The 14,758-nt window shown below is 37.9% G+C and overlaps 1 protein-coding gene and 1 pseudogene across 1 annotated transcript in view; both read right to left on the bottom strand.

Moving 5' to 3' along the window:
- LOC140246754 (uncharacterized) overlaps positions 1–14,758 on the bottom strand; it is a 239,921-nt gene that overhangs the window by 12,763 nt on the left and 212,400 nt on the right. The window lies entirely within an intron of this gene.
- Positions 7,941–8,928, bottom strand: LOC140226567 (uncharacterized; annotated as a pseudogene).

Raw genomic sequence — 14,758 nt, 5'->3', positions numbered from 1 at the left:
CCATGTGTATAGCATCCAATTCTTTCTTGCACAGCTCTACATTCTTGTTTTTTAGTTGGATTATCAAAGATGACATACCATGTATTTTGTTTACTTTTGTAATTAATAGATTTAACGCATGAATCGCAACACTACAACGCCAAGGAAGAAAGAAACCTTGCCAACGTTTCGCAAAGTCCGGAAAGGTCTGCTGCCGTATGTCGCTTCCACCTAACCTGCAAATGACCTGTGCTGGATCTGCCAAAGAACAATACTGTGAGTTGATCACGAGACTGCCGTGTCTCCTTTTTTTTTTTTTTTTTTACATTGTACGTTCAGATCTATTATTTATGGAACTCTTTAATGCATCAGTCTTTATACATATCGATACACACAGTGCACTCCTGTTCTAATAAATGATGTTACAACAAAATTGAAATTGAGGCCATAATATTATCGGCTCTACATTTGTTGCTTTATTGTTTACTTGTTTGGTTGTAACAAAACTGTGATAAAACGAAAGAAACACTGTAGGCCCTGAGGACCTCATTATAACAGGAGTCCAGTGTATACTGGGCCAAATACGCTGTACCAAATTGCTGATACAGTCACTGCATTAACATAAAAGGAGGATGATCCTGGACAAGACGTTTGTCCCAGTATACAACTGGACTGGTCATCTCTCGCCTCTCAATCAACAGTTTTCCCAGTTCAAGGTGTATCTGCATTTTTGCATTGAATGTGAAAACTCGGTACATGGTCAGTATGACCTTTTTTATGGAGAGGGTTGATGGTCCTCACAAGTAATTTGACTTCACCTGTTCTTCATTAGCATACACTCCTCCCCCCCCCCAAAAAAAAAAAAAAAAAATAAAAAATCATCCCACCTCATAGTCCTGATACAAACCACAGACATTATCTCAATGAGGAGATTTGGGAATATTGTGAAGATGTAACCAATGAATTTTGTCTACCCTCATCCAGATGGCAGAGCATTTTCAAATTTTCAGTGTAGAGTGTATGGTCTATTAAAGTTCTAGAATTACATTGTACATGTAATATAGCATTGTTTTGAGATTGTTACCCTACAATCAAATTTAAGCTTAAGAGGGTGTGTAGAGTGTGATGTACTTGTGATTTGTCAGGAAAGTGCAACCCATAGAAATGTGACCCGCTACAACAAAAAGATCCTAAAGTCGCGCACGGTCGAAGCCGTGAAAATCGTGTTTGAAGTCAGAGCATTAAAATTGGTCAAAACTTACGATTTTCTGATTTTGATATATCATTGTCCAGAGTCTAACATGTCTTCTATCATCTGTCGAAATTTTGAAGAAAAATGTGACCCGCGACAACGGTTTCAGGCAAAAGTCGCAAGAGCAAATTCCCTCCTAGACGGGGTACAAAGATTTTGACCATTATTTTTGTCGATTTAGGTTTTTTGCAGAAATCGAATCTTTGATATGTTTTCTACATCTACACTAAATTTCATAGCATAAGACTAAGTTTTTCCTATCGAAAATGGAATTTTAAGCACCCTATGTTAGATCGCACTCGTCAGTTTCGAGCTTCTTTCGAACGCCGCGCCAATATACCAAGCGTTGCTACGGCGCAGGGTCTCGCATGCGATTGGCTGGTTCGTCGCATACATTTACATAATTGGGCTTTCGGAGACACCAGTTGCAGCGTTTGGGGAATGCTTTGTCCACGCGTGCACGATTACATGCTCCATTGTTCTTGCTACAGAGGTTAATATACGCTCGCTCTGTAGTGCGTGCTCTTCGTTTGGCTTTCTATCCAAAGCTATTCTACCGCAATGTTCGACAACGGAAGTGAAAAAAAAAATCATGTAGCATGACATAACCATGTGAAAAGAAAACTAGATATTCTCAAATTTGTCTACTTGTACATGTAGTAAAAATTATGACAGCAGACTGACTCAATAGCCGGGTTCACACGTACAAATTAGCGGGATGACGATCGCGATGCAAATCTCGAGATTTGTATCCCGCTAATTGATGTACGTGTGAACCCGGCTTTTGGAAGGGAGAGGAGAGGAAAGGAGCGGTCACATGCGACTAATTATATTCAAATACTACACGTCAAGATCGCACCAAACCAACGACTCGTGTTTATTTGTTTGTTTGTTTTAATTTAATCAGCACCACCGAGATGCATGTCTTGTAAAAGCAAAACAAACAGGAAGCGTGACCCTTGCCAGCACTGGCAATTTTCTGCCGTCAAAAGGGTCGCCAATGATATAGACAAATCAACCACAATGAAAACGCGATTTGTAAATGTGCGGATTCGCCACCGCTCCTGTTACATGCACACGGTCATGGCGTGTGGATGCCACTGCGTAATGCAGGCACCAAATACACATGTACATGTACACCATACAGCTGTACGTGCAATTATCGTATTCGCCATCTTGAAAGACGTACTGTAAACAAACCCGAGCGAAACGCATTGTTTTTCGGCTCCATACGCTGAGCTCCGAGGAAGGTGCCCGGGAAATTTGACTCTCTCAGTGAGCCAATCAGAAGGCGATGTGGTTGCTAGAGGCGGAGCTTAACGTCGATTGGCACCATCATACGGATGGGTGATTCTCCCCTCGCATCGCCGCTCCGACATTGTCTTTGAGAAAGAGGTGAATCTTCAAAGCCTGTTTTCTCTCAATTTTGTCAGGCTAACATCTTAAAAAGTGCATTTTATTTCTCTTTCTATGCCCACTTATGGTGCCGAAGAATACAAGTATTTTATATCAATGCAAAGCTTAGGAAATGGGCAATGTGATTCAGTGAAAAAAATGAATTTTCAAAATTTCCGACTTTTGCCTGAAACCGTTGTCGCCGGTCACAAATGATCAAAGGAAAGACCCAAAAATAGCGTTTTTGTGAGCCATGTTTTTTGGCGTTTCAACGAAGCAGAAACTGGTTCGAAAATTTGGATTGAGCGCCACAGATAGGTTCCGCCCCTAACAACGGCCAGAGTGATCTCATTGGTCAGTTTGCTGCTTGCTGCTAACCGAAGCGTGAAGCTCGCACACTGCCCAGTCGACTGGTGCGTGCGGGCGGGGTGCGCTATGCTCAGCCGCTTCTCACATCCTGGTCACTGATTGGTTGGTGAGGAGACCGCCGACGCTGATGTGCTTGAAGAACTCTTCGGGGGTTGCTAGGGCTTACCTTCTATTGTCCGGAGGTGAAAACCGACTTGCGTGTCCCTTGATCGCGATTGCGTCGAGAGGAAGACTTTTAGGGCGCTTTTCTCGAAACAGTGATTTTCCAGACGTATCCACATGCTCTCTTTTAAACATCGATATCTCCGCAGCCGATTATTTTTAAAAAATGTGTTGTATATCAACTTAAAGCAGAAAGATAAGGGGATTATATTATGCAATTTTCAAATATTTTTTTTTTCTTTTACAAATTTATTTATTTCCTCTTCATTATACAACGTAACATATAAAATCATATTACAAATCATGTTTTGTTTAACAAATTAACAACAACAACAACAACAACAACAATAAAAGATGGGTATCAAACTCTTCAACAATTGAACAATATCCTAAAGATACCGTCAGCTCTCGTTACAATAAACTCCTTAGGCCCAGCGAAACCACCGTGATCTTGTCACTTTTGAAACCTTGCCATATCCAGGGCGCAAATACCTCTGAATAGGAAAATGTTCAAACCCTGGGACCCCCCCCCAAAAAAAAAAAAAAAAAAAAAAAAAAAAAACTACCCCATCACGTCGGGGTTCTGCCATATGGATATTCTTTATAACGAGAGTCGACTGTATGTTCTTCTACAATGACCTAAAAAATATGTTCTACAGGGGACCATTTCTTATAATGAAAATTTAATTTGTTTGTTCGTTTTGCAATGTTGGATTCTATATATCGGATTTTAACAATAAATGCTGTCAATCCATGAAATTTCACACCTGTATCTTTGCATCTCTGAATATATATGTACCTTTTGTATAACAATATTAAATGATTCAATAAATTCCTCTGGGGCCCTTTCCAGTCTTTGATGAATCCAAACATTACTCTAATTCTTGTACAATCCTCTAATTTGACATGAAAGATCGTACCAATTTCATCCACAAATTTTTGAAGTAATTCTTTGGCAGCTTTACAATCAAAAAACAAATGTACAGGGGTCTCAGCACATGACTTACAAAGCGTACACAACTGTGATTCTGATATTTTCATCTTAAACAATCTTTCATTTGTGTAAAGTATATTATGCAACAACTTGAACTGAAATTCTCTCAATTTTACTTCAATTGTACATGTAAATGGCAACATATATGTGTCCAATCTTCTGGTCGAATTCCATACTTGCCAGCGAAAACTGTTTCGCAAACAGGTCTTGATTTAATCTCTTTTAAAAATTCATCATATATTGGTTTTGATTTCACATCTTGTAACTGTGAGATAATAAGATCCTTTTGTTTTTGAGCCACTTCTTCTTTCCAAAACATCTCCAATAGGAGTGTATTGAAGGAACATTTCGAGTATTTTTGAACAGAGTACAATTGCCATATACATCATATTATATTTGCTTGGCACTCCTTTCCTTAACCAAAATTCAAAATCAATGAGCCGTCCATCAATACTAAATATTTGATATATATAACATAAACCTGCTTCAAAAAACGGCCTGCAGAATATTGAGTGCTTATCAATCAAAATATTCTGGTTATTCCATACTGGTTGTTGTAGGATGCCTGCTTGGCTATTTTCATTACCAATAAAATGCTCATGTATGTTTGTCTTTAACCATATTCGTAGAATATTCTCATAGAATGGAGGGATACCCCTCTTATCAATAGTTTCAAGGGAATAATTACTTTGGAACACTAGAGTTCCACCAAGCCTTTTTAAGAAATAATCTCCCAATAGCACCCATTGATGATTGCGATTTCCATAATATCTTTTAACCCACTTATTTAACTGTGTATCAATCATACATTGTAAATTGGGGAATTTGAGACCACCCTCAGCATATTGTGCATACATAGTTGACCTTGAAATTTTATCTGGGCCATTCCATAAAAAGGAAAACATTAACTTCTCTACTTCTTTCACAAAATCTTGAGGAATTTCAATGTTTGACATCAAATAAATTATCTTAGACATAATAAATGTTTTCAAAATTTGAATTTTACCAATTAACGTTAAATTACGATTTTTCCAAATAGAAAATGTTCTCTTAATCTCACCCAATCGATCTTCAAAGTTTCTTCGGCTTGCTTCTGTTTTGTCATATGAAAACCAGATTCCAAGAATTCCAAGACCATTGTCTGACCACTTTATCATCTGTGACTTTTCTTTCGATAGTCTATCATTTCCTATCCACATTCCTTCTGATTTGCTTCGGTTGAGGCAAAGGCCTGATATATCAGAAAATTCTTGAAAACTTTCTAATAATACTGATAGTGATTCTGTATCCTTACAAAAATATGTTATATCATCAGCGTAAGCTGTATATTTAATCTGTTTTCCGAGCATCTCCATTCCAATAATATTTGGATTATTTAACAATCTCATTAAATATATCTCGAGCCCCAATATGAATAAAAGGGGAGCAAGGGGGTCGCCTTGGGGAACACCCCTTCCAATTTCAAAATAACCAGTGGTAAAGCCATTTATCAATACACAGCTATTTATACCTGCATGCAATGTTCTCACCCATTGTATCATTGACGGACCAAAATTAAGACATTCTAAACACTGTAGTAAATACCTATGACTGAGTGAATCAAATGCTTTGGTAAGATCTAATGCTAACACAATTCCAGATACATTGTTGGCATCTGCATAAAACATTAAATCTGAAATCAGTCTTATACCTTCACCTGTATATCTGCCTTTAATAAATGCTGTTTGCTGAGGATTTATCAAATTACCAATGATTTTGAACACACGTTTTGCTAGACATTTAGAAAGTATCTTTGCATCCACATTTATTAAGGTGATTGGTCGCCAATTACCCAATAATCTCTTATCTTTATTGTATTTAGGAATCAATTTAATTATTCCTTGCCTCTGTGACACGGACATACTTCCTTTTTCAAAAGCATGATTAAATGATCCTATTAATTCTTTAGAAATCAAAGGCCAAAATGTCTCATAAAATTCCACCGATAAGCCATCATTACCAGGTGTTTTATTTTTTGACATCCCAAGGAGGACTTCCCTTGCCTCTTCATGTGTTATCAGGCCTTCACAAGAGGCCTTTTCATCTTCCGTGAGGTGTTTTAAGCAGGAACTCTTTATATAATCATAACTCACTTTGTCAGACACTGTATTGCTGTTTTCAAACTGTTTACCAAAAGATTTCATCACAAAATGTCGTATATGATGGGGATGTTCAATAAAAGTTCCTCACCTGTATCTAATCAATCTATGTTTGTACTCTGTGCTTGTGTCTTTTCCAATGATAAAAAATATTTTGTACTCTTCTCTCCTTTCTCGTACCAGGTACATCATGAACGTAATACGGCCCCCTCTGCTAAATAGTTGTACATGCAATTAAGTTCCTGTTCAATTTCCTCTTTCTTTTCCCATTTTTGCTCATTCATTTCTGTCGGGTCCATGTCATTTATTATTTTCAATTCTTGTTCTAATTCTTTTCTTCTAATTTCTTTTATATTTTTCTTCCTTTTAGAAAATGTGATTGTAAATTCTCGTATTTTGAATTTTAACCAATCCCATAATTTCCTTTATCATTTTTATCTTCCCATTCATTTACCCACATCTCATAATGTCCCTTTAAGTTTTCAACATACTCGACATCATTAAGTAAACTGTTATTAAACTTCCAATAAGATGGGCCTACAGTGTACTCTTTAATTCTCAGATGTAAATTCACAAAATCATAATCTGACAAAACACAGGGGACCATATCAAAATCTGTCACCATATTTTGTACAGACTCATGGATTAACCAGAAATCCAGTCTTGGCTGAACACAAGTAAATCGTCTTAATAACGGGTTCTTGTCTCTCCAGATATCTATTACATGATAAACGTTTTTAATATTTTCTATTATTTCACAAGAGTGCTTCCAAGTAGACTTCATATTACCGCCCTCTCGGTCCAATGCCAAATTTTGAATAAAATTAAAATCTCCCCTTTTAATATTGTCTGTTCAGCATCATAATATTCTTGTATAGTCAAATCTACAGCTTTAAAAAAATGCATGTGGTCTTTTTCATTATTTGGTGCATATACATTACATATCATAATTTTTTTTCCATATACTTCCATTTTAACCAGCAAAAATCTCCCGTTAGAATCTTTCACTGTCTCTGTCAATTTTATATGTGGGGTTTTCCGAAATATGATACACACTCCCCTACTAGAGGAGGTTCCATGACTGAATACAATATCGGCTCTTAATTGGTTCTTCCATAAACTTTCATCTTTATCAGTCGAATGGGTTTCCTGTAATAAAATATTATCTTTTTTTTTTTTTTATTTGGATAAAAAACAAAATTATTTTTTCCTGGCTTTAAAGTCCTCTAGCCCATTAACATTATGGGTCATTAACTTCAGATCCATATACATATTTCACAAGTAGGTAACCTTGTAAATTCTTATGACCCACCATGATCAAGACAAAACAAACAACAAAACATTGGCAATGAAAAAAACACACATACAATTTGCATGAAATCGAGTAAAACATGATCACAAGGAATCCAAGTGCCCCTGGGCATCTTCACAGTTATTTTTTCCTCAGGTTGGCAAAAACAAATGATTTTCCCTACCACTTAATCACATGAATAGTGCATCTTGTCTTCGGAGATATCAACTGTTAATATACTGCTGGCATTACAGGGTGCTGACTGCTGAGCTATGGCAGTCGTGTCAAGAGTTTTTCAAAGTATGTCGTATTTTGTTAGACCATTGTCTACTGTGCAAAAGCAAACTGCCAATATCCATTCTATCTTGTGGTGTGCTGCTTGTACTCCACTTCTTTTCCGCTCTCAGTCTCCCTGTAAAACAATCGCGCCGGATATTTGAAGTACACATTTCGCTTTGGGTCCTCCTCTTTCAGCTTTCGTTTTAGTGGCAGCAATTTCCTCCTGCTTTCTCGCACTTCTACTGGCAGCATCTCATCGACAAATATCTGGTGATCCTTTCCGTTGTGCTGAAAAGGCCTCTCCTTCAAATATCACTGCTGATCACTGTTTGTCTGGTTGTGTATCTACTGAAAGCTACCACAACTGGGCGAGGAGGGCCGGGTTTTGGCCTGATGCGGCCTGTGCGATGAGCTCTTTCAATGCTCACTTCACCTTCCATTTGCATATTTGACTTGGCAAATTCTTTGATCAATTGCTCACACTTCCCAGCGTTTTCAGCACCTTCAGGAAACCCGTAAAACACAGCCGTATTCCTCATCTCTCTCGCAGTGAGGTCAACAAGACGCTCTCTCAATTTCATATTCTCCTTTTCTTGCTTGATTACTTGGTCCTGTAACTGTTTGATATCAAAACGGCACGACTCTTGCTCCTCTTTCAAGTTACTGATTTCTTTCTCATTTGTTTCAATCTTACCAAGAGCTGTGTCCAACCTGGATGTGAGATTGGAGTTCATTTCGTCTATCTTGTGGATATGGGCCGCGAGTAGTTCATCTGTGGTTGACTTCTCCCCGTCTACTCGTCGTTTTTTCTCAAGCGAGGAGCGTGGAGGTGATTCCGCCGACGCGCCCGGGCTGATTCCCTCCATATCTCGGTGAAATGGTTTCACTACCGTGTGCACTGCAGAGTCAGTTAAGCCGTGTGCATTATCACTGTCACTGTGTTCTTGCGTAGCCTTCTCCGTATAGTAGCGTCGCTAAAATCCATCTTAGGGTCAGAATCCTCCTTTTCCTTGAAATAATGGGAGATTGTAACGACTCCTTGGTCTAAGATCCTTTTTCACGATGTCATTTTGACTTTTCAAACTGTAATAGGCGAAATGAGCTGCAATTTTATTTCCTCCTAATGCCTCCGTAACACTCAGGCACGTCTTAACCGCACAGCGCCATCTTGGATTCCATTTTCAAATAATTGACCTCGCCCGACTTTAGGATCATTTTGTTGTAGCGGGTCACAAATGTTCAATTCTATGTTTTTCCTTCCTCCCAGAAATTAATCTTCTATATAAATGTATGGTATATTGTACATTTCTGTATCACTATACAGAGGAGAGTGTAACACTTTTGTTGTTGTTGTTTTCCCCCAGGGATTCTGCATGACTGAAAACTACATGAAAATACGTGGCAGGTTTGCATGGGACATCAGGCCCATTGTGCAGTCAATGAAAAGAAGCTAGTTATTGACTCGTTCAATCTCTTTAACCGTCTTATCTTCATCAGCGAGCGTGAAGTCAAGACCAAAGAAGCTCTGCGATTTGAATTGACGTCAACACCAATGTCTCTATTTGCCAAAGACCAGAAGTTGCGAAAGCCAGACAAGGCTGCCCTATCAAGATTTCTCAAGGTATTTGTGGAACCCGTTGAACCCAATAACTTCGAGAGCTACCTCCAGTTTGTGAAGTCCATGGGGAGCCAGTTTCTCCAAATCACTGTGGTTTTTGAGGGATACGGCAGCTTCACTAAGGACCATGATCACCTGGGACGAACAAAGAACGCATCCTGCGACATTCTGATTCGCCCAGACATCAAAAGCCTCGTTCCAAGAGAACAAGAGCAACAAGGCCCAGCTCATTCTGCTGTTAGCTGAGACATTCAGTAGAAATGAGGGAAATCAAACCCGAGAAACTGCCATCGACAACAGAAGCTGCAGCGCAATATTCTCTACGAGCTTATCTTCAAACCAGAAATTGGCTATTGTTGCAAATCCCATTATTGGATGTCCTCGAGTACGGATGAAAGCTCGGTGACCAAGGTTATGCATCGGTCCCTTCAACAGACCCCATCTCACCGGACTATCTTCTGAAGTTTGTCGGCTGCAACTGTGAGGGGGACTGTAGCAGACTTAGGTGCTGTTGTAAAAAGCAAGGAGTCAAGTGTATTTCTGCTTGCGGCAAATATCATAGTAAATCTTGCCAGAACATCAACCAAACAGCTGATGAGAGCAGTGAGGGAGATTTCGGGGAGTAGGGTAAAGTGCCAAGGCTTTAATATTGAGATACATTTCTGTTGGATTATAATGGGGCATAATGGAAGTAAGAGAAGTGGGAAAGACTACTTCAAATTGCACACTCATGTTGCAGTGTTTTGCCCTCTTTTTTTTTATAGAGTGGGTATAGCTCAGATTCAATGATAGAACTCAATTCAGCATTCTAAAAAACTCACTATGTAAGCCCACTGAGACACGTATAAAATAGTAATAGTATATGTTTCGGCGGGTGCAAAAAGTAGGCGTGGCGTATTTCAATGGTCAGGTAGTAGTTTTTACCCCAAACTAATGTTTCGAATCCATTCAGCACCCCCAGAAACCCCTAAGTAGACATCTCACACGTTAATACTTGAAAAAAAATCCTATTGTTTGACCCCTTCCTCTTTAATTGTTGCCTAGGTTTAACTGGCTCCCTATTTTTTTCCACAAGGATGTTGGTTCGAACTTATTGAGAATCAAACATTTAAAGGGATAGTACAGTATTGGTGGAGATGAGAATCGGGCTTTTAAGTTTTTGCGAGATACCAAGATAACACTTATGAAATAGTAGAGAGCATACCATTTTAAGAGGAATTCAAAGTTTATTGATGAAAATTGGGTTTGGAATGACTGAAACATCCAAAAACAAAGTAAAACAAAGCGATCGTAATAAAGTGTGGGTCCCACACTTTATCAGAATCACTCTGTTTTGGATATCTCATCCATTGGCCAATTTTCATCAGATAAACGTTGAATTCCTCATGGAATTACATGCTCTTTCATATTTCATGAGAGATTTCTCATTATCTCACCAAAAAATGTTAGAAACCTGAAATTAGGTCTCAACCAAAACTATACAATCCCTTTAATAGTTATGTACAGCAGTAATAGGATTTTGGTTTAATGGTGTAATGGATATAAGAGAAATAGGAACGACTACTTCCCATCGCACACACATGTTTTCTGTGCACCCTTAAAACCCATTATCAAAAAAAAAACCAATGAGATACGTATAAAGATATCAATATTTACGTATTTCGTACAACGTTCTGTGTATAGAACAACGAAACAGAAACTGATGCATGCATTATTCTCTGTCACTTTCTTAGTCATTATGATGGTTTGCTCATTGCAGTTCCGGAATCTCAGCTCGAGGGACTCGAGTTGATCCCAAATTAGCCGGAATGCGTGTATCACCCAAAACGAAATCTGAACACATAACTTCAATTCTGCATAGTCTCCAATGGTTGCCGATAAGGGCTGGTATCAAGTTTGATTTTCATATCATGTACTAAATGTTTCAAAAAAACATTTCCCAATTTTGATCATTAATAGTTCAACAACTATTCATCCGATAAAACTGTCATTGATATGACTAATAGCTGAATAGTGTACAATTTTGTTGAAGGTGATTTGAATGTGAAAGCATAAAGCAGTTTCATTAAATGTAAGATTGATTTTGAAGTAAGGTTTCAGATTTTGGTCAAATTTTAACCCTCTGTACAAAAATTGAACTTTGCACAGGAACCAATGATGTGTATGAGTGTGTGCTGACAATGGGCCGAATGCATAAACGCTAGCAATTGCTTGTGCTAGCCTTTTACTCGAATCCGTATGCATAAAAACAAGCAATTGCTTGCGAGCAGAAGCTTTTGCTAGCAAGCACAAGCAATTGCTTGCTGCTCGCAAGCAATTGCTTAGAGACCAAGCATTTGCTTAAAAACGTATGCATAAAACATACATTTTGCTAGTTCTTGCTAGCAATTGCTTACGATTTTCTGAGCTCTGTAAATTGAGCTTGAGCTTTTGCTTAACCGGAACGTACCCTTTTAAGTATCCTTTTCATATTTATGAAAGAAATACCACACTTGTGAAGGAGTGGTATAAATCTACAAGAAATTGAAGGGGTCGGTGCATTATAGTGTTAACCCACACTTTGGTGAAAAATGAGTTACAATCATTTACACCATCCTGAATCACAGCTCTATAATCCCTAAAAATGTCATCTTGAAATTTAAGCAATAAATGGGTTTTTAATGCAGTCATCTTTTTGCCCCGAAAATTAATCACATCTTATAGGCAGGAATATAATGCTAAGCCACACTTTTCAAGATGGCGACCTCCATGGTAGCAGACAGAAGGGTGTCATAAAAATATCTAAATCTGAACAGTGAGGAAACTTTTTCATCTGCAAAAATGAGTGATTCTGATTCATAACATAACTTGTACTCTTCTGCCAGTTATGAAAATGGAGATGAGATAAACATTAATGAAATTTTAAGCATTTAATGAGTAGTTTTTGTTAATTTTTGTATTGTTGGGGTTAGCACTATTTTCATGCTAATTCTACTGATCATGACATTTTTCGCCAGTTTTTTATTTTTGTTGAACTTATCACCAAAATACCACAATCACTGGTTTTAGGAGTATTTTAGCATTGTGCATTATAACCTATAAGAAAATTAATCAACGTTCATGGTCTGTCCCAGCACCTTAAAGTTTCATTAGTGGGTTAGCACTTTATTCATGCTGACATTTCGCTTCAAAAGGAAAGCTTCCTCAAAATTACTCAGTAGTTAAATAACAGACGAAATATATTCAAAATATAAATCTTCATTTGTTATTTGTGGTTTTTTCATCGAAATGGCTTATTGTAATAAGTGTATTGTCTCTAAATTTATTATTTTTCCCGATGCAAGTGTGATCTGAAAACGTTCATATGGGTAAAAAAAAAAAAAAAAAAATGTACGGATAGCTGGATGTTTGGACATGTGCCTTTTCTGTTAGTAATTCTTACAGAGTTACATGTAGATCACTAGTGTAACAACATTTGAAATTGTCATTGCAGACTCCAGGTGGGCAGGGGGCAGTGTAGCAGTTCCTTTGACTGGAGTATTGAACAATCATAACAACAATTCAGTTCAGTTCAATTCAATTGAATTCATTTTATTTGTCTCATGAATATGAAAATGCAGGGCAACACATTACGCGATGCTGGTGAAAAAGGCGTCTTGCACATCTACAAATCTATTGATAAGTCACATATGCCAAATCTGGGGTCTATTGCTCAAAAACTGAGGAAGTTAGGTCAATCCACATATTTTACCAAGCATTCACACAAACATTCTGATGCTAAAAGGAAACAACTTGCAGGCTGCCCTTAACTTTTCTCACTTAACTTAATGTAAAAATAATATTCTCTATGTTGTTGTTGTTTTTTTTCTCAGTAGTATACGTAGCAACCATCTGCACAAAGCTAATTCACATTGATATTGAAACAATACTCTTCCTTGGGCGAAACAATACTTTTCATTGGGCAAAACACCAACAGGTGAAATGCATACTCTACTCACTTTATCTAAAATAATATTAATAATAGCATCTGGTTCCTAAATGACAGTCTCAAAGCACTTTAAATACATCTACATGTATTACTTCTAATCACTTTAATATCGAGCGCATCACATTCCCAATACAGATGCAATTCCAGTCACAGACAACACAAGTGCTATCTTTTACAAGTCATCCCATTTCACTCGTGTGTGTAGCACAGGACAGTCGGGGACATGCCTTAATTGTCTAACAGCACTGATGAAAAGCCCTTATGACATTTCATGGATTTGAACTCGCAATTTACTGACTATTGACGATAAGCCTGCATTGTACAGGAGCTCTGAATCTGAAAGTGAAACACTACAACTATCATTAAGGGACAAGTCCATATTCATAGACATGTGGATTGAGTGAATGCATTCAAAAGTGATGATTTTTTTTTTTAAGTTTTTGCTCAATGACTGCTGGATGAGAAAACTACTACAGCTTGTGATGTAGCATGCATAGAACGATATAAAGGAAATATAAACAAAATCCAACATATTTTCACTTTTCTTGCACAATTAAAGAACGTTTGACTTGTCTGTTTCAAAAGACAGGTGGAATAATATTACCATTAACATACATCAGTGACAAGTCAAGGAAAGTATAATTCTTTGTGAAATTCTCTCTGTTTTTTCCTTATTTCGCTCCATGCATGTGACATCATACACTGTGGTAGTGTTCTCATCCAGCAGTGACTGCACAGATACTTTGAAAATTCATAACTTTCGAAGGAATTGTCCGATTTCCCCAAACTTTCACTGATGTGTCCTACTAATATTGCTGCATTCACTCAATCCACATGTATCTGAAGATGTACCTGTCCTTTAAAGACTAATCGTGGATAGGGAATATCACAGCCACACACATACAAATGAGGTCTGTATTGTCTTCACTGTGACAACACCGTCGAGCATGTAGACATCTGTTAAAAAAGTCCTTGCACGCTACTACTGTAGGTTCCAGCTGAAGGTGGCTAATGTAGGATTTGTAACCATGGCGTGGCTTAAATGGTTAGAGGCGAAAATAAATTTGCTCATACTTACAAGGAATAAATCTTAACTCTATTGTAACTAGCCTTTAACATGGCTGAGCGTTCAGGCTTCTTGAGCGGTTGCACATCACTTATTTTTTTCTCAAGGCAGGCAGGCAGGCAGGGAGTGCAGGAAATACATATTGGGGATGTCAGTTGGAGGACACTGGTTTTGCTTGAGGTATGGCGGAAGATCAAGGGAAACTGTCCGCTACACTTGACGATGATGGCTTCGTTGTGTAGTGATCT

This window comes from Diadema setosum, chromosome 3, assembly GCF_964275005.1.
Source record: "Diadema setosum chromosome 3, eeDiaSeto1, whole genome shotgun sequence".
Classification (NCBI taxonomy): domain Eukaryota; kingdom Metazoa; phylum Echinodermata; class Echinoidea; order Diadematoida; family Diadematidae; genus Diadema; species Diadema setosum.
The sequence above is the reverse complement of the archived record's forward strand: the minus strand, read 5'-3'. Positions and strand labels throughout refer to the sequence as shown.